This window comes from Rhinoderma darwinii, chromosome 3 (genome assembly GCF_050947455.1).
Source record: "Rhinoderma darwinii isolate aRhiDar2 chromosome 3, aRhiDar2.hap1, whole genome shotgun sequence".
Lineage (NCBI taxonomy): Eukaryota > Metazoa > Chordata > Amphibia > Anura > Rhinodermatidae > Rhinoderma > Rhinoderma darwinii.
In genome coordinates, this window is record NC_134689.1 from 389,052,128 (window position 1) to 389,069,897 (window position 17,770).

The 17,770-nt window shown below is 41.1% G+C and overlaps 18 non-coding genes across 18 annotated transcripts; all 18 read left to right on the top strand.

Annotated features, from left to right (window-relative positions):
- Nucleotides 1–114: 114 nt before the first annotated feature.
- Nucleotides 115–187, top strand: TRNAR-ACG (transfer RNA arginine (anticodon ACG)). The gene has a single exon. It is a non-coding gene; the product is annotated as a tRNA-Arg (tRNA).
- A 1,029-nt stretch (nucleotides 188–1,216) lies between these two features.
- TRNAR-ACG (transfer RNA arginine (anticodon ACG)) lies at nucleotides 1,217–1,289 on the top strand. The gene has a single exon. It is a non-coding gene; the product is annotated as a tRNA-Arg (tRNA).
- Nucleotides 1,290–2,857: 1,568 nt separating this feature from the next.
- Nucleotides 2,858–2,930, top strand: TRNAR-ACG (transfer RNA arginine (anticodon ACG)). Its single transcript has one exon. It is a non-coding gene; the product is annotated as a tRNA-Arg (tRNA).
- A 478-nt stretch (nucleotides 2,931–3,408) lies between these two features.
- On the top strand, nucleotides 3,409–3,481 carry TRNAR-ACG (transfer RNA arginine (anticodon ACG)). Its single transcript has one exon. It is a non-coding gene; the product is annotated as a tRNA-Arg (tRNA).
- A 1,029-nt stretch (nucleotides 3,482–4,510) lies between these two features.
- Nucleotides 4,511–4,583, top strand: TRNAR-ACG (transfer RNA arginine (anticodon ACG)). The gene has a single exon. It is a non-coding gene; the product is annotated as a tRNA-Arg (tRNA).
- Nucleotides 4,584–5,612: 1,029 nt separating this feature from the next.
- Nucleotides 5,613–5,685, top strand: TRNAR-ACG (transfer RNA arginine (anticodon ACG)). The gene has a single exon. It is a non-coding gene; the product is annotated as a tRNA-Arg (tRNA).
- Nucleotides 5,686–7,816: 2,131 nt separating this feature from the next.
- TRNAR-ACG (transfer RNA arginine (anticodon ACG)) lies at nucleotides 7,817–7,889 on the top strand. Its single transcript has one exon. It is a non-coding gene; the product is annotated as a tRNA-Arg (tRNA).
- A 1,580-nt stretch (nucleotides 7,890–9,469) lies between these two features.
- TRNAR-ACG (transfer RNA arginine (anticodon ACG)) lies at nucleotides 9,470–9,542 on the top strand. Its single transcript has one exon. It is a non-coding gene; the product is annotated as a tRNA-Arg (tRNA).
- Nucleotides 9,543–10,020: 478 nt separating this feature from the next.
- TRNAR-ACG (transfer RNA arginine (anticodon ACG)) lies at nucleotides 10,021–10,093 on the top strand. The gene has a single exon. It is a non-coding gene; the product is annotated as a tRNA-Arg (tRNA).
- Nucleotides 10,094–10,571: 478 nt separating this feature from the next.
- Nucleotides 10,572–10,644, top strand: TRNAR-ACG (transfer RNA arginine (anticodon ACG)). Its single transcript has one exon. It is a non-coding gene; the product is annotated as a tRNA-Arg (tRNA).
- Nucleotides 10,645–12,224: 1,580 nt separating this feature from the next.
- TRNAR-ACG (transfer RNA arginine (anticodon ACG)) lies at nucleotides 12,225–12,297 on the top strand. The gene has a single exon. It is a non-coding gene; the product is annotated as a tRNA-Arg (tRNA).
- A 478-nt stretch (nucleotides 12,298–12,775) lies between these two features.
- TRNAR-ACG (transfer RNA arginine (anticodon ACG)) lies at nucleotides 12,776–12,848 on the top strand. Its single transcript has one exon. It is a non-coding gene; the product is annotated as a tRNA-Arg (tRNA).
- Nucleotides 12,849–13,326: 478 nt separating this feature from the next.
- On the top strand, nucleotides 13,327–13,399 carry TRNAR-ACG (transfer RNA arginine (anticodon ACG)). The gene has a single exon. It is a non-coding gene; the product is annotated as a tRNA-Arg (tRNA).
- Nucleotides 13,400–13,877: 478 nt separating this feature from the next.
- Nucleotides 13,878–13,950, top strand: TRNAR-ACG (transfer RNA arginine (anticodon ACG)). Its single transcript has one exon. It is a non-coding gene; the product is annotated as a tRNA-Arg (tRNA).
- Nucleotides 13,951–14,428: 478 nt separating this feature from the next.
- On the top strand, nucleotides 14,429–14,501 carry TRNAR-ACG (transfer RNA arginine (anticodon ACG)). The gene has a single exon. It is a non-coding gene; the product is annotated as a tRNA-Arg (tRNA).
- A 478-nt stretch (nucleotides 14,502–14,979) lies between these two features.
- On the top strand, nucleotides 14,980–15,052 carry TRNAR-ACG (transfer RNA arginine (anticodon ACG)). The gene has a single exon. It is a non-coding gene; the product is annotated as a tRNA-Arg (tRNA).
- Nucleotides 15,053–16,081: 1,029 nt separating this feature from the next.
- TRNAR-ACG (transfer RNA arginine (anticodon ACG)) lies at nucleotides 16,082–16,154 on the top strand. The gene has a single exon. It is a non-coding gene; the product is annotated as a tRNA-Arg (tRNA).
- Nucleotides 16,155–16,632: 478 nt separating this feature from the next.
- TRNAR-ACG (transfer RNA arginine (anticodon ACG)) lies at nucleotides 16,633–16,705 on the top strand. The gene has a single exon. It is a non-coding gene; the product is annotated as a tRNA-Arg (tRNA).
- The last annotated feature ends 1,065 nt before the right edge of the window (nucleotides 16,706–17,770 follow it).

Consider the following 17,770-nt stretch of genomic DNA (forward strand, 5'->3'; position numbering starts at 1 on the left):
CTGGTTCCGACTTGCTTTGCAATACATGAAAGGAACTTATGGCAATCGGATCCTTGTGTAAGTTTTGAGGTGATCCAGAAATGTGATGCATAAGCAACAATCCGCGTTGCATCTGGGCCAGTGGCGCAATGGACAACGCGTCTGACTACGAATCAGAAGATTGTAGGTTCGACTCCTACCTGGCTCGTACATGTTGCCGTGATCGTATAGTGGTTAGTACTCTGCGTTGTGGCCGCAGCAACCCCGGTCCGAATCCGGGTCACGGCAGTAACCCTTTGCTTACTTATTTTTAATGATATTTACCCAAGGTTTAAGAATATTCATGGATTTTCAGGAAATACACAACACATTTTATCTACGGCTTGTTCTCTTTGTTCTAGATGGCAAAAATCTGGAAATATGTGATTTAGCCTGTTCCGAAAATGTGTTGTGGAAAAAAGTAAAAACTTCACAAGAGTTCTCAATCACATGAAAATATTTCGTTATTAGCTGGTTTCCATTTGATTTGCCTCACATGATTTCCGGATTCCATGAAAATATTTCTCCTCTATCTGGTTCCGACTTGCTTTGCAATACATGAAAGGAACTTATGGCAATCGGATCCTTGTGTAAGTTTTGAGGTGATCCAGAAATGTGATGCATAAGCAACAATCCGCGTTGCATCTGGGCCAGTGGCGCAATGGACAACGCGTCTGACTACGAATCAGAAGATTGTAGGTTCGACTCCCACCTGGCTCGTACATGTTGCCGTGATCGTATAGTGGTTAGTACTCTGCGTTGTGGCCGCAGCAACCCCGGTCCGAATCCGGGTCACGGCAGTAACCCTTTGCTTACTTATTTTTAATGATATTTACCCAAGGTTTAAGAATATTCATGGATTTTCAGGAAATACACAACACATTTTATCTACGGCTTGTTCTCTTTGTTCTAGATGGCAAAAATCTGGAAATATGTGATTTAGCCTGTTCCGAAAATGTGTTGTGGAAAAAAGTAAAAACTTCACAAGAGTTCTCAATCACATGAAAATATTTCGTTATTAGCTGGTTTCCATTTGATTTGTCTCACATGATTTCCGGATTCCATGAAAATATTTCCCCTCTATCTGGTTCCGACTTGCTTTGCAATACATGAAAGGAACTTATGGCAATCGGATCCTTGTGTAAGTTTTGAGGTGATCCAGAAATGTGATGCATAAGCAACAATACTCGTTGCTTCTGGGCCAGTAGCGCAATGGACAACGCGTCTGACTACGAATCAGAAGATTGTAGGTTCGACTCCTACCTGGCTCGTACATGTTGCCGTGATCGTATAGTGGTTAGTACTCTGCGTTGTGGCCGCAGCAACCCCGGTCCGAATCCGGGTCACGGCAGTAACCCTTTGCTTACTTATTTTTAATGATATTTACCCAAGGTTTAAGAATATTCATGGATTTTCAGGAAATACACAACACATTTTATCTACGGCTTGTTCTCTTTGTTCTAGATGGCAAAAAACTGGAAATATGTGATTTAGCCTGTTCCGAAAATGTGTTGTGGAAAAAAGTAAAAACTTCACAAGAGTTCTCAATCACATGAAAATATTTCGTTATTAGCTGGTTTCCATTTGATTTGCCTCACATGATTTCCAGATTCCATGAAAATATTTCCCCTCTATCTGGTTCCGACTTGCTTTGCAATACATGAAAGGAACTTATGGCAATCGGATCCTTGTGTAAGTTTTGAGGTGATCCAGAAATGTGATGCATAAGCAACAATACTCGTTGCTTCTGGGCCAGTAGCGCAATGGACAACGCGTCTGACTACGAATCAGAAGATTGTAGGTTCGACTCCTACCTGCCTCGTACATGTTGCCGTGATCGTACTCTGCGTTGTGGCCGCAGCAACCCCAGTCCGAATCCGGGTCACGGCAGTAACCCTTTGCTTACTTATTTTTAATGATATTTACCCAAGGTTTAAGAATATTCATGGATTTTCAGGAAATACACAACACATTTTATCTACAGCTTGTTCTCTTTGTTCTAGATGGCAAAAATCTGGAAATATGTGATTTAGCCTGTTTCGAAAATGTGTTGTGGAAAAAAGTAAAAACTTCACAAGAGTTCTCAATCACATGAAAATATTTCGTTATTAGCTGGTTTCCATTTGATTTGCCTCACATGATTTCCGGATTCCATGAAAATATTTCCCCTCTATCTGGTTCCGACTTGCTTTGCGATACATGAAAGGAACTTATGGCAATCGGATCCTTGTGTAAGTTTTGAGGTGATCCAGAAATGTGATGCATAAGCAACAATCCGCGTTGCATCTGGGCCAGTGGCGCAATGGACAACGCGTCTGACTACGAATCAGAAGATTGTAGGTTCGACTCCCACCTGGCTCGTACATGTTGCCGTGATCGTATAGTGGTTAGTACTCTGCGTTGTGGCCGCAGCAACCCCGGTCCGAATCCGGGTCACGGCAGTAACCCTTTGCTTACTTATTTTTAATGATATTTACCCAAGGTTTAAGAATATTCATGGATTTTCAGGAAATACACAACACATTTTATCTACGGCTTGTTCTCTTTGTTCTAGATGGCAAAAATCTGGAAATATGTGATTTAGCCTGTTCCGAAAATGTGTTGTGGAAAAAAGTAAAAACTTCACAAGAGTTCTCAATCACATGAAAATATTTCGTTATTAGCTGGTTTCCATTTGATTTGCCTCACATGATTTCCGGATTCCATGAAAATATGTCCCCTCTATCTGGTTCCGACTTGCTTTGCAATACATGAAAGGAACTTATGGCAATCGGATCCTTGTGTAAGTTTTGAGGTGATCCAGAAATGTGATGCATAAGCAACAATCTTCGTTGCATCTGGGCCAGTGGCGCAATGGACAACGCGTCTGACTACGAATCAGAAGATTGTAGGTTCGACTCCTACCTGGCTCGTACATGTTGCCGTGATCGTATAGTGGTTAGTACTCTGCGTTGTGGCCGCAGCAACCCCGGTCCGAATCCGGGTCACGGCAGTAACCCTTTGCTTACTTATTTTTAATGATATTTACCCAAGGTTTAAGAATATTCATGGATTTTCAGGAAATACACAACACATTTTATCTACGGCTTGTTCTCTTTGTTCTAGATGGCAAAAAACTTGAAATATGTGATTTAGCCTGTTCCGAAAATGTGTTGTGGAAAAAAGTAAAAACTTCACAAGAGTTCTCAATCACATGAAAATATTTCGTTATTAGCTGGTTTCCATTTGATTTGCCTCACATGATTTCCAGATTCCATGAAAATATTTCCCCTCTATCTGGTTCCGACTTGCTTTGCAATACATGAAAGGAACTTATGGCAATCGGATCCTTGTGTAAGTTTTGAGGTGATCCAGAAATGTGATGCATAAGCAACAATACTCGTTGCTTCTGGGCCAGTAGCGCAATGGACAACGCGTCTGACTACGAATCAGAAGATTGTAGGTTCGACTCCTACCTGGCTCGTACATGTTGCCGTGATCGTATAGTGGTTAGTACTCTGCGTTGTGGCCGCAGCAACCCCAGTCCGAATCCGGGTCACGGCAGTAACCCTTTGCTTACTTATTTTTAATGATATTTACCCAAGGTTTAAGAATATTCATGGATTTTCAGGAAATACACAACACATTTTATCTACAGCTTGTTCTCTTTGTTCTAGATGGCAAAAATCTGGAAATATGTGATTTAGCCTGTTTCGAAAATGTGTTGTGGAAAAAAGTAAAAACTTCACAAGAGTTCTCAATCACATGAAAATATTTCGTTATTAGCTGGTTTCCATTTGATTTGCCTCACATGATTTCCGGATTCCATGAAAATATTTCCCCTCTATCTGGTTCCGACTTGCTTTGCGATACATGAAAGGAACTTATGGCAATCGGATCCTTGTGTAAGTTTTGAGGTGATCCAGAAATGTGATGCATAAGCAACAATCCGCGTTGCATCTGGGCCAGTGGCGCAATGGACAACGCGTCTGACTACGAATCAGAAGATTGTAGGTTCGACTCCCACCTGGCTCGTACATGTTGCCGTGATCGTATAGTGGTTAGTACTCTGCGTTGTGGCCGCAGCAACCCCGGTCCGAATCCGGGTCACGGCAGTAACCCTTTGCTTACTTATTTTTAATGATATTTACCCAAGGTTTAAGAATATTCATGGATTTTCAGGAAATACACAACACATTTTATCTACGGCTTGTTCTCTTTGTTCTAGATGGCAAAAAACTGGAAATATGTGATTTAGCCTGTTCCGAAAATGTGTTGTGGAAAAAAGTAAAAACTTCACAAGAGTTCTCAATCACATGAAAATATTTCGTTATTAGCTGGTTTCCATTTGATTTGCCTCACATGATTTCCAGATTCCATGAAAATATTTCCCCTCTATCTGGTTCCGACTTGCTTTGCAATACATGAAAGGAACTTATGGCAATCGGATCCTTGTGTAAGTTTTGAGGTGATCCAGAAATGTGATGCATAAGCAACAATACTCGTTGCTTCTGGGCCAGTAGCGCAATGGACAACGCGTCTGACTACGAATCAGAAGATTGTAGGTTCGACTCCTACCTGGCTCGTACATGTTGCCGTGATCGTATAGTGGTTAGTACTCTGCGTTGTGGCCGCAGCAACCCCAGTCCGAATCCGGGTCACGGCAGTAACCCTTTGCTTACTTATTTTTAATGATATTTACCCAAGGTTTAAGAATATTCATGGATTTTCAGGAAATACACAACACATTTTATCTACAGCTTGTTCTCTTTGTTCTAGATGGCAAAAATCTGGAAATATGTGATTTAGCCTGTTTCGAAAATGTGTTGTGGAAAAAAGTAAAAACTTCACAAGAGTTCTCAATCACATGAAAATATTTCGTTATTAGCTGGTTTCCATTTGATTTGCCTCACATGATTTCCGGATTCCATGAAAATATTTCCCCTCTATCTGGTTCCGACTTGCTTTGCGATACATGAAAGGAACTTATGGCAATCGGATCCTTGTGTAAGTTTTGAGGTGATCCAGAAATGTGATGCATAAGCAACAATCCGCGTTGCATCTGGGCCAGTGGCGCAATGGACAACGCGTCTGACTACGAATCAGAAGATTGTAGGTTCGACTCCCACCTGGCTCGTACATGTTGCCGTGATCGTATAGTGGTTAGTACTCTGCGTTGTGGCCGCAGCAACCCCGGTCCGAATCCGGGTCACGGCAGTAACCCTTTGCTTACTTATTTTTAATGATATTTACCCAAGGTTTAAGAATATTCATGGATTTTCAGGAAATACACAACACATTTTATCTACGGCTTGTTCTCTTTGTTCTAGATGGCAAAAAACTGGAAATATGTGATTTAGCCTGTTCCGAAAATGTGTTGTGGAAAAAAGTAAAAACTTCACAAGAGTTCTCAATCACATGAAAATATTTCGTTATTAGCTGGTTTCCATTTGATTTGCCTCACATGATTTCCAGATTCCATGAAAATATTTCCCCTCTATCTGGTTCCGACTTGCTTTGCAATACATGAAAGGAACTTATGGCAATCGGATCCTTGTGTAAGTTTTGAGGTGATCCAGAAATGTGATGCATAAGCAACAATACTCGTTGCTTCTGGGCCAGTAGCGCAATGGACAACGCGTCTGACTACGAATCAGAAGATTGTAGGTTCGACTCCTACCTGGCTCGTACATGTTGCCGTGATCGTATAGTGGTTAGTACTCTGCGTTGTGGCCGCAGCAACCCCAGTCCGAATCCGGGTCACGGCAGTAACCCTTTGCTTACTTATTTTTAATGATATTTACCCAAGGTTTAAGAATATTCATGGATTTTCAGGAAATACACAACACATTTTATCTACAGCTTGTTCTCTTTGTTCTAGATGGCAAAAATCTGGAAATATGTGATTTAGCCTGTTTCGAAAATGTGTTGTGGAAAAAAGTAAAAACTTCACAAGAGTTCTCAATCACATGAAAATATTTCGTTATTAGCTGGTTTCCATTTGATTTGCCTCACATGATTTCCGGATTCCATGAAAATATTTCCCCTCTATCTGGTTCCGACTTGCTTTGCGATACATGAAAGGAACTTATGGCAATCGGATCCTTGTGTAAGTTTTGAGGTGATCCAGAAATGTGATGCATAAGCAACAATCCGCGTTGCATCTGGGCCAGTGGCGCAATGGACAACGCGTCTGACTACGAATCAGAAGATTGTAGGTTCGACTCCCACCTGGCTCGTACATGTTGCCGTGATCGTATAGTGGTTAGTACTCTGCGTTGTGGCCGCAGCAACCCCGGTCCGAATCCGGGTCACGGCAGTAACCCTTTGCTTACTTATTTTTAATGATATTTACCCAAGGTTTAAGAATATTCATGGATTTTCAGGAAATACACAACACATTTTATCTACGGCTTGTTCTCTTTGTTCTAGATGGCAAAAAACTGGAAATATGTGATTTAGCCTGTTCCGAAAATGTGTTGTGGAAAAAAGTAAAAACTTCACAAGAGTTCTCAATCACATGAAAATATTTCGTTATTAGCTGGTTTCCATTTGATTTGTCTCACATGATTTCCGGATTCCATGAAAATATTTCCCCTCTATCTGGTTCCGACTTGCTTTGCAATACATGAAAGGAACTTATGGCAATCGGATCCTTGTGTAAGTTTTGAGGTGATCCAGAAATGTGATGCATAAGCAACAAACCTCGTTGCATCTGGGCCAGTGGCGCAATTGACAACGCGTCTGACTACGAATCAGAAGATTGTAGGTTCGACTCCTACCTGGCTCGTACATGTTGCCGTGATCGTATAGTGGTTAGTACTCTGCGTTGTGGCCGCAGCAACCCCGGTCCGAATCCGGGTCACGGCAGTAACCCTTTGCTTACTTATTTTTAATGATATTTACCCAAGGTTTAAGAATATTCATGGATTTTCAGGAAATACACAACACATTTTATCTACGGCTTGTTCTCTTTGTTCTAGATGGCAAAAAACTGGAAATATGTGATTTAGCCTGTTCCGAAAATGTGTTGTGGAAAAAAGTAAAAACTTCACAAGAGTTCTCAATCACATGAAAATATTTCGTTATTAGCTGGTTTCCATTTGATTTGTCTCACATGATTTCCGGATTCCATGAAAATATTTCCCCTCTATCTGGTTCCGACTTGCTTTGCAATACATGAAAGGAACTTATGGCAATCGGATCCTTGTGTAAGTTTTGAGGTGATCCAGAAATGTGATGCATAAGCAACAATCCTCGTTGCATCTGGGCCAGTGGCGCAATTGACAACGCGTCTGACTACGAATCAGAAGATTGTAGGTTCGACTCCTACCTGGCTCGTACATGTTGCCGTGATCGTATAGTGGTTAGTACTCTGCGTTGTGGCCGCAGCAACCCCGGTCCGAATCCGGGTCACGGCAGTAACCCTTTGCTTACTTATTTTTAATGATATTTACCCAAGGTTTAAGAATATTCATGGATTTTCAGGAAATACACAACACATTTTATCTACGGCTTGTTCTCTTTGTTCTAGATGGCAAAAATCTGGAAATATGTGATTTAGCCTGTTCCGAAAATGTGTTGTGGAAAAAAGTAAAAACTTCACAAGAGTTCTCAATCACATGAAAATATTTCGTTATTAGCTGGTTTCCATTTGATTTGCCTCACATGATTTCCAGATTCCATGAAAATATTTCCCCTCTATCTGGTTCCGACTTGCTTTGCAATACATGAAAGGAACTTATGGCAATCGGATCCTTGTGTAAGTTTTGAGGTGATCCAGAAATGTGATGCATAAGCAACAATCTGCGTTGCATCTGGGCCAGTGGCGCAATGGACAACGCGTCTGACTACGAATCAGAAGATTGTAGGTTCGACTCCTACCTGGCTCGTACATGTTGCCGTGATCGTATAGTGGTTAGTACTCTGCGTTGTGGCCGCAGCAACCCCGGTCCGAATCCGGGTCACGGCAGTAACCCTTTGCTTACTTATTTTTAATGATATTTACCCAAGGTTTAAGAATATTCATGGATTTTCAGGAAATACACAACACATTTTATCTACGGCTTGTTCTCTTTGTTCTAGATGGCAAAAATCTGGAAATATGTGATTTAGCCTGTTCCGAAAATGTGTTGTGGAAAAAAGTAAAAACTTCACAAGAGTTCTCAATCACATGAAAATATTTCGTTATTAGCTGGTTTCCATTTGATTTGCCTCACATGATTTCCGGATTCCATGAAAATATTTCTCCTCTATCTGGTTCCGACTTGCTTTGCAATACATGAAAGGAACTTATGGCAATCGGATCCTTGTGTAAGTTTTGAGGTGATCCAGAAATGTGATGCATAAGCAACAATCCTCGTTGCATCTGGGCCAGTGGCGCAATGGACAACGCGTCTGACTACGACTCAGAAGATTGTAGGTTCGACTCCTACCTGGCTCGTACATGTTGCCGTGATCGTATAGTGGTTAGTACTCTGCGTTGTGGCCGCAGCAACCCCGGTCCGAATCCGGGTCACGGCAGTAACCCTTTGCTTACTTATTTTTAATGATATTTACCCAAGGTTTAAGAATATTCATGGATTTTCAGGAAATACACAACACATTTTATCTACGGCTTGTTCTCTTTGTTCTAGATGGCAAAAAACTGGAAATATGTGATTTAGCCTGTTCCGAAAATGTGTTGTGGAAAAAAGTAAAAACTTCACAAGAGTTCTCAATCACATGAAAATATTTCGTTATTAGCTGGTTTCCATTTGATTTGCCTCACATGATTTCCAGATTCCATGAAAATATTTCCCCTCTATCTGGTTCCGACTTGCTTTGCAATACATGAAAGGAACTTATGGCAATCGGATCCTTGTGTAAGTTTTGAGGTGATCCAGAAATGTGATGCATAAGCAACAATACTCGTTGCTTCTGGGCCAGTAGCGCAATGGACAACGCGTCTCACTACGAATCAGAAGATTGTAGGTTCGACTCCTACCTGGCTCGTACATGTTGCCGTGATCGTATAGTGGTTAGTACTCTGCGTTGTGGCCGCAGCAACCCCGGTCCGAATCCGGGTCACGGCAGTAACCCTTTGATTACTTATTTTTAATGATATTTACCCAAGGTTTAAGAATATTCATGGATTTTCAGGAAATACACCACACATTTTATCTACGGCTTGTTCTCTTTGTTCTAGATGGCAAAAATCTGGAAATATGTGATTTAGCCTGTTTCGAAAATGTGTTGTGGAAAAAAGTAAAAACTTCACAAGAGTTCTCAATCACATGAAAATATTTCGTTATTAGCTGGTTTCCATTTGATTTGCCTCACATGATTTCCGGATTCCATGAAAATATTTCCCCTCTATCTGGTTCCGACTTGCTTTGCAATACATGAAAGGAACTTATGGCAATCGGATCCTTGTGTAAGTTTTGAGGTGATCCAGAAATGTGATGCATAAGCAACAATACTCGTTGCTTCTGGGCCAGTAGCGCAATGGACAACGCGTCTGACTACGAATCAGAAGATTGTAGGTTCGACTCCTACCTGGCTCGTACATGTTGCCGTGATCGTATAGTGGTTAGTACTCTGCGTTGTGGCCGACGCAACCCCGGTCCGAATCCGGGTCACGGCAGTAACCCTTTGATTACTTATTTTTAATGATATTTACCCAAGGTTTAAGAATATTCATGGATTTTCAGGAAATACACAACACATTTTATCTACGGCTTGTTCTCTTTGTTCTAGATGGCAAAAATCTGGAAATATGTGATTTAGCCTGTTCCGAAAATGTGTTGTGGAAAAAAGTAAAAACTTCACAAGAGTTCTCAATCACATGAAAATATTTCGTTATTAGCTGGTTTCCATTTGATTTGCCTCACATGATTTCCGGATTCCATGAAAATATTTCCCCTCTATCTGGTTCCGACTTGCTTTGCAATACATGAAAGGAACTTATGGCAATCGGATCCTTGTGTAAGTTTTGAGGTGATCCAGAAATGTGATGCATAAGCAACAATCCTCGTTGCATCTGGGCCAGTGGCGCAATGGACAACGCGTCTGACTACGAATCAGAAGATTGTAGGTTCGACTCCTACCTGGCTCGTACATGTTGCCGTGATCGTATAGTGGTTAGTACTCTGCGTTGTGGCCGCAGCAACCCCGGTCCGAATCCGGGTCACGGCAGTAACCCTTTGCTTACTTATTTTTAATGATATTTACCCAAGGTTTAAGAATATTCATGGATTTTCAGGAAATACACAACACATTTTATCTACGGCTTGTTCTCTTTGTTCTAGATGGCAAAAATCTGGAAATATGTGATTTAGCCTGTTCCGAAAATGTGTTGTGGAAAAAAGTAAAAACTTCACAAGAGTTCTCAATCACATGAAAATATTTCGTTATTAGCTGGTTTCCATTTGATTTGTCTCACATGATTTCCGGATTCCATGAAAATATTTCCCCTCTATCTGGTTCCGACTTGCTTTGCAATACATGAAAGGAACTTATGGCAATCGGATCCTTGTGTAAGTTTTGAGGTGATCCAGAAATGTGATGCATAAGCAACAATCCTCGTTGCATCTGGGCCAGTGGCGCAATGGACAACGCGTCTGACTACGAATCAGAAGATTGTAGGTTCGACTCCTACCTGGCTCGTACATGTTGCCGTGATCGTATAGTGGTTAGTACTCTGCGTTGTGGCCGCAGCAACCCCGGTCCGAATCCGGGTCACGGCAGTAACCCTTTGCTTACTTATTTTTAATGATATTTACCCAAGGTTTAAGAATATTCATGGATTTTCAGGAAATACACAACACATTTTATCTACGGCTTGTTCTCTTTGTTCTAGATGGCAAAAATCTGGAAATATGTGATTTAGCCTGTTCCGAAAATGTGTTGTGGAAAAAAGTAAAAACTTCACAAGAGTTCTCAATCACATGAAAATATTTCGTTATTAGCTGGTTTCCATTTGATTTGCCTCACATGATTTCCAGATTCCATGAAAATATTTCCCCTCTATCTGGTTCCGACTTGCTTTGCAATACATGAAAGGAACTTATGGCAATCGGATCCTTGTGTAAGTTTTGAGGTGATCCAGAAATGTGATGCATAAGCAACAATCCTCGTTGCTTCTGGGCCAGTAGCGCAATGGACAACACGTCTCACTACGAATCAGAAGATTGTAGGTTCGACTCCTACCTGGCTCGTACATGTTGCCGTGATCGTATAGTGGTTAGTACTCTGCGTTGTGGCCGCAGCAACCCCGGTCCGAATCCGGGTCACGGCAGTAACCCTTTGCTTACTTATTTTTAATGATATTTACCCAAGGTTTAAGAATATTCATGGATTTTCAGGAAATACACAACACATTTTATCTACGGCTTGTTCTCTTTGTTCTAGATGGCAAAAATCTGGAAATATGTGATTTAGCCTGTTCCGAAAATGTGTTGTGGAAAAAAGTAAAAACTTCACAAGAGTTCTCAATCACATGAAAATATTTTGTTATTAGCTGGTTTCCATTTGATTTGCCTCACATGATTTCCAGATTCCATGAAAATATTTCCCCTCTATCTGGTTCCGACTTGCTTTGCAATACATGAAAGGAACTTATGGCAATCGGATCCTTGTGTAAGTTTTGAGGTGATCCAGAAATGTGATGCATAAGCAACAATACTCGTTGCTTCTGGGCCAGTAGCGCAATGGACAACGCGTCTCACTACGAATCAGAAGATTGTAGGTTCGACTCCTACCTGGCTCGTACATGTTGCCGTGATCGTATAGTGGTTAGTACTCTGCGTTGTGGCCGCAGCAACCCCGGTCCGAATCCGGGTCACGGCAGTAACCCTTTGATTACTTATTTTTAATGATATTTACCCAAGGTTTAAGAATATTCATGGATTTTCAGGAAATACACCACACATTTTATCTACGGCTTGTTCTCTTTGTTCTAGATGGCAAAAATCTGGAAATATGTGATTTAGCCTGTTTCGAAAATGTGTTGTGGAAAAAAGTAAAAACTTCACAAGAGTTCTCAATCACATGAAAATATTTCGTTATTAGCTGGTTTCCATTTGATTTGCCTCACATGATTTCCGGATTCCATGAAAATATTTCCCCTCTATCTGGTTCCGACTTGCTTTGCAATACATGAAAGGAACTTATGGCAATCGGATCCTTGTGTAAGTTTTGAGGTGATCCAGAAATGTGATGCATAAGCAACAATACTCGTTGCTTCTGGGCCAGTAGCGCAATGGACAACGCGTCTGACTACGAATCAGAAGATTGTAGGTTCGACTCCTACCTGGCTCGTACATGTTGCCGTGATCGTATAGTGGTTAGTACTCTGCGTTGTGGCCGACGCAACCCCGGTCCGAATCCGGGTCACGGCAGTAACCCTTTGATTACTTATTTTTAATGATATTTACCCAAGGTTTAAGAATATTCATGGATTTTCAGGAAATACACAACACATTTTATCTACGGCTTGTTCTCTTTGTTCTAGATGGCAAAAATCTGGAAATATGTGATTTAGCCTGTTCCGAAAATGTGTTGTGGAAAAAAGTAAAAACTTCACAAGAGTTCTCAATCACATGAAAATATTTCGTTATTAGCTGGTTTCCATTTGATTTGCCTCACATGATTTCCGGATTCCATGAAAATATTTCCCCTCTATCTGGTTCCGACTTGCTTTGCAATACATGAAAGGAACTTATGGCAATCGGATCCTTGTGTAAGTTTTGAGGTGATCCAGAAATGTGATGCATAAGCAACAATCCTCGTTGCATCTGGGCCAGTGGCGCAATGGACAACGCGTCTGACTACGAATCAGAAGATTGTAGGTTCGACTCCTACCTGGCTCGTACATGTTGCCGTGATCGTATAGTGGTTAGTACTCTGCGTTGTGGCCGCAGCAACCCCGGTCCGAATCCGGGTCACGGCAGTAACCCTTTGCTTACTTATTTTTAATGATATTTACCCAAGGTTTAAGAATATTCATGGATTTTCAGGAAATACACAACACATTTTATCTACGGCTTGTTCTCTTTGTTCTAGATGGCAAAAATCTGGAAATATGTGATTTAGCCTGTTCCGAAAATGTGTTGTGGAAAAAAGTAAAAACTTCACAAGAGTTCTCAATCACATGAAAATATTTCGTTATTAGCTGGTTTCCATTTGATTTGCCTCACATGATTTCCAGATTCCATGAAAATATTTCCCCTCTATCTGGTTCCGACTTGCTTTGCAATACATGAAAGGAACTTATGGCAATCGGATCCTTGTGTAAGTTTTGAGGTGATCCAGAAATGTGATGCATAAGCAACAATCCTCGTTGCATCTGGGCCAGTGGCGCAATGGACAACGCGTCTGACTACGAATCAGAAGATTGTAGGTTCGACTCCTACCTGGCTCGTACATGTTGCCGTGATCGTATAGTGGTTAGTACTCTGCGTTGTGGCCGCAGCAACCCCGGTCCGAATCCGGGTCACGGCAGTAACCCTTTGATTACTTATTTTTAATGATATTTACCCAAGGTTTAAGAATATTCATGGATTTTCAGGAAATACACCACACATTTTATCTACGGCTTGTTCTCTTTGTTCTAGATGGCAAAAATCTGGAAATATGTGATTTAGCCTGTTTCGAAAATGTGTTGTGGAAAAAAGTAAAAACTTCACAAGAGTTCTCAATCACATGAAAATATTTCGTTATTAGCTGGTTTCCATTTGATTTGCCTCACATGATTTCCGGATTCCATGAAAATATTTCCCCTCTATCTGGTTCCGACTTGCTTTGCAATACATGAAAGGAACTTATGGCAATCGGATCCTTGTGTAAGTTTTGAGGTGATCCAGAAATGTGATGCATAAGCAACAATACTCGTTGCTTCTGGGCCAGTAGCGCAATGGACAACGCGTCTGACTACGAATCAGAAGATTGTAGGTTCGACTCCTACCTGGCTCGTACATGTTGCCGTGATCGTATAGTGGTTAGTACTCTGCGTTGTGGCCGACGCAACCCCGGTCCGAATCCGGGTCACGGCAGTAACCCTTTGATTACTTATTTTTAATGATATTTACCCAAGGTTTAAGAATATTCATGGATTTTCAGGAAATACACAACACATTTTATCTACGGCTTGTTCTCTTTGTTCTAGATGGCAAAAATCTGGAAATATGTGATTTAGCCTGTTCCGAAAATGTGTTGTGGAAAAAAGTAAAAACTTCACAAGAGTTCTCAATCACATGAAAATATTTCGTTATTAGCTGGTTTCCATTTGATTTGCCTCACATGATTTCCGGATTCCATGAAAATATTTCCCCTCTATCTGGTTCCGACTTGCTTTGCAATACATGAAAGGAACTTATGGCAATCGGATCCTTGTGTAAGTTTTGAGGTGATCCAGAAATGTGATGCATAAGCAACAATCCTCGTTGCATCTGGGCCAGTGGCGCAATGGACAACGCGTCTGACTACGAATCAGAAGATTGTAGGTTCGACTCCTACCTGGCTCGTACATGTTGCCGTGATCGTATAGTGGTTAGTACTCTGCGTTGTGGCCGCAGCAACCCCGGTCCGAATCCGGGTCACGGCAGTAACCCTTTGCTTACTTATTTTTAATGATATTTACCCAAGGTTTAAGAATATTCATGGATTTTCAGGAAATACACAACACATTTTATCTACGGCTTGTTCTCTTTGTTCTAGATGGCAAAAATCTGGAAATATGTGATTTAGCCTGTTCCGAAAATGTGTTGTGGAAAAAAGTAAAAACTTCACAAGAGTTCTCAATCACATGAAAATATTTCGTTATTAGCTGGTTTCCATTTGATTTGCCTCACATGATTTCCAGATTCCATGAAAATATTTCCCCTCTATCTGGTTCCGACTTGCTTTGCAATACATGAAAGGAACTTATGGCAATCGGATCCTTGTGTAAGTTTTGAGGTGATCCAGAAATGTGATGCATAAGCAACAATCCTCGTTGCATCTGGGCCAGTGGCGCAATGGACAACGCGTCTGACTACGAATCAGAAGATTGTAGGTTCGACTCCTACCTGGCTCGTACATGTTGCCGTGATCGTATAGTGGTTAGTACTCTGCGTTGTGGCCGCAGCAACCCCGGTCCGAATCCGGGTCACGGCAGTAACCCTTTGCTTACTTATTTTTAATGATATTTACCCAAGGTTTAAGAATATTCATGGATTTTCAGGAAATACACAACACATTTTATCTACGGCTTGTTCTCTTTGTTCTAGATGGCAAAAATCTGGAAATATGTGATTTAGCCTGTTCCGAAAATGTGTTGTGGAAAAAAGTAAAAACTTCACAAGAGTTCTCAATCACATGAAAATATTTCGTTATTAGCTGGTTTCCATTTGATTTGCCTCACATGATTTCCAGATTCCATGAAAATATTTCCCCTCTATCTGGTTCCGACTTGCTTTGCAATACATGAAAGGAACTTATGGCAATCGGATCCTTGTGTAAGTTTTGAGGTGATCCAGAAATGTGATGCATAAGCAACAATACTCGTTGCTTCTGGGCCAGTAGCGCAATGGACAACACGTCTCACTACGAATCAGAAGATTGTAGGTTCGACTCCTACCTGGCTCGTACATGTTGCCGTGATCGTATAGTGGTTAGTACTCTGCGTTGTGGCCGCAGCAACCCCGGTCCGAATCCGGGTCACGGCAGTAACCCTTTGCTTACTTATTTTTAATGATATTTACCCAAGGTTTAAGAATATTCATGGATTTTCAGGAAATACACAACACATTTTATCTACGGCTTGTTCTCTTTGTTCTAGATGGCAAAAATCTGGAAATATGTGATTTAGCCTGTTCCGAAAATGTGTTGTGGAAAAAAGTAAAAACTTCACAAGAGTTCTCAATCACATGAAAATATTTTGTTATTAGCTGGTTTCCATTTGATTTGCCTCACATGATTTCCAGATTCCATGAAAATATTTCCCCTCTATCTGGTTCCGACTTGCTTTGCAATACATGAAAGGAACTTATGGCAATCGGATCCTTGTGTAAGTTTTGAGGTGATCCAGAAATGTGATGCATAAGCAACAATCCGCGTTGCATCTGGGCCAGTGGCGCAATGGACAACGCGTCTGACTACGAATCAGAAGATTGTAGGTTCGACTCCTACCTGGCTCGTACATGTTGCCGTGATCGTATAGTGGTTAGTACTCTGCGTTGTGGCCGCAGCAACCCCAGTCCGAATCCGGGTCACGGCAGTAACCCTTTGCTTACTTATTTTTAATGATATTTACCCAAGGTTTAAGAATATTCATGGATTTTCAGGAAATACACAACACATTTTATCTACAGCTTGTTCTCTTTGTTCTAGATGGCAAAAATCTGGAAATATGTGATTTAGCCTGTTTCGAAAATGTGTTGTGGAAAAAAGTAAAAACTTCACAAGAGTTCTCAATCACATGAAAATATTTCGTTATTAGCTGGTTTCCATTTGATTTGCCTCACATGATTTCCGGATTCCATGAAAATATTTCCCCTCTATCTGGTTCCGACTTGCTTTGCGATACATGAAAGGAACTTATGGCAATCGGATCCTTGTGTAAGTTTTGAGGTGATCCAGAAATGTGATGCATAAGCAACAATACTCGTTGCTTCTGGGCCAGTAGCGCAATGGACAACGCGTCTGACTACGAATCAGAAGATTGTAGGTTCGACTCCTACCTGGCTCGTACATGTTGCCGTGATCGTATAGTGGTTAGTACTCTGCGTTGTGGCCGCAGCAACCCCGGTCCGAATCCGGGTCACGGCAGTAACCCTTTGCTTACTTATTTTTAATGATATTTACCCAAGGTTTAAGAATATTCATGGATTTTCAGGAAATACACAACACATTTTATCTACGGCTTGTTCTCTTTGTTCTAGATGGCAAAAATCTGGAAATATGTGATTTAGCCTGTTCCGAAAATGTGTTGTGGAAAAAAGTAAAAACTTCACAAGAGTTCTCAATCACATGAAAATATTTCGTTATTAGCTGGTTTCCATTTGATTTGTCTCACATGATTTCCGGATTCCATGAAAATATTTCCCCTCTATCTGGTTCCGACTTGCTTTGCAATACATGAAAGGAACTTATGGCAATCGGATCCTTGTGTAAGTTTTGAGGTGACCCAGAAATGTGATGCATAAGCAACAAACCTCGTTGCATCTGGGCCAGTGGCGCAATTGACAACGCGTCTGACTACGAATCAGAAGATTGTAGGTTCGACTCCTACCTGGCTCGTACATGTTGCCGTGATCGTATAGTGGTTAGTACTCTGCGTTGTGGCCGCAGCAACCCCGGTCCGCAGTAACCCTTTGCTTACTTATTTTTAATGATATTTACCCAAGGTTTAAGAATATTCATGGATTTTCAGGAAATACACAACACATTTTATCTACGGCTTGTTCTCTTTGTTCTAGATGGCAAAAAACTGGAAATATGTGATTTAGCCTGTTCCGAAAATGTGTTGTGGAAAAAAGTAAAAACTTCACAAGAGTTCTCAATCACATGAAAATATTTCGTTATTAGCTGGTTTCCATTTGATTTGTCTCACATGATTTCCGGATTCCATGAAAATATTTCCCCTCTATCTGGTTCCGACTTGCTTTGCAATACATGAAAGGAACTTATGGCAATCGGATCCTTGTGTAAGTTTTGAGGTGATCCAGAAATGTGATGCATAAGCAACAATCCTCGTTGCATCTGGGCCAGTGGCGCAATTGACAACGCGTCTGACTACGAATCAGAAGATTGT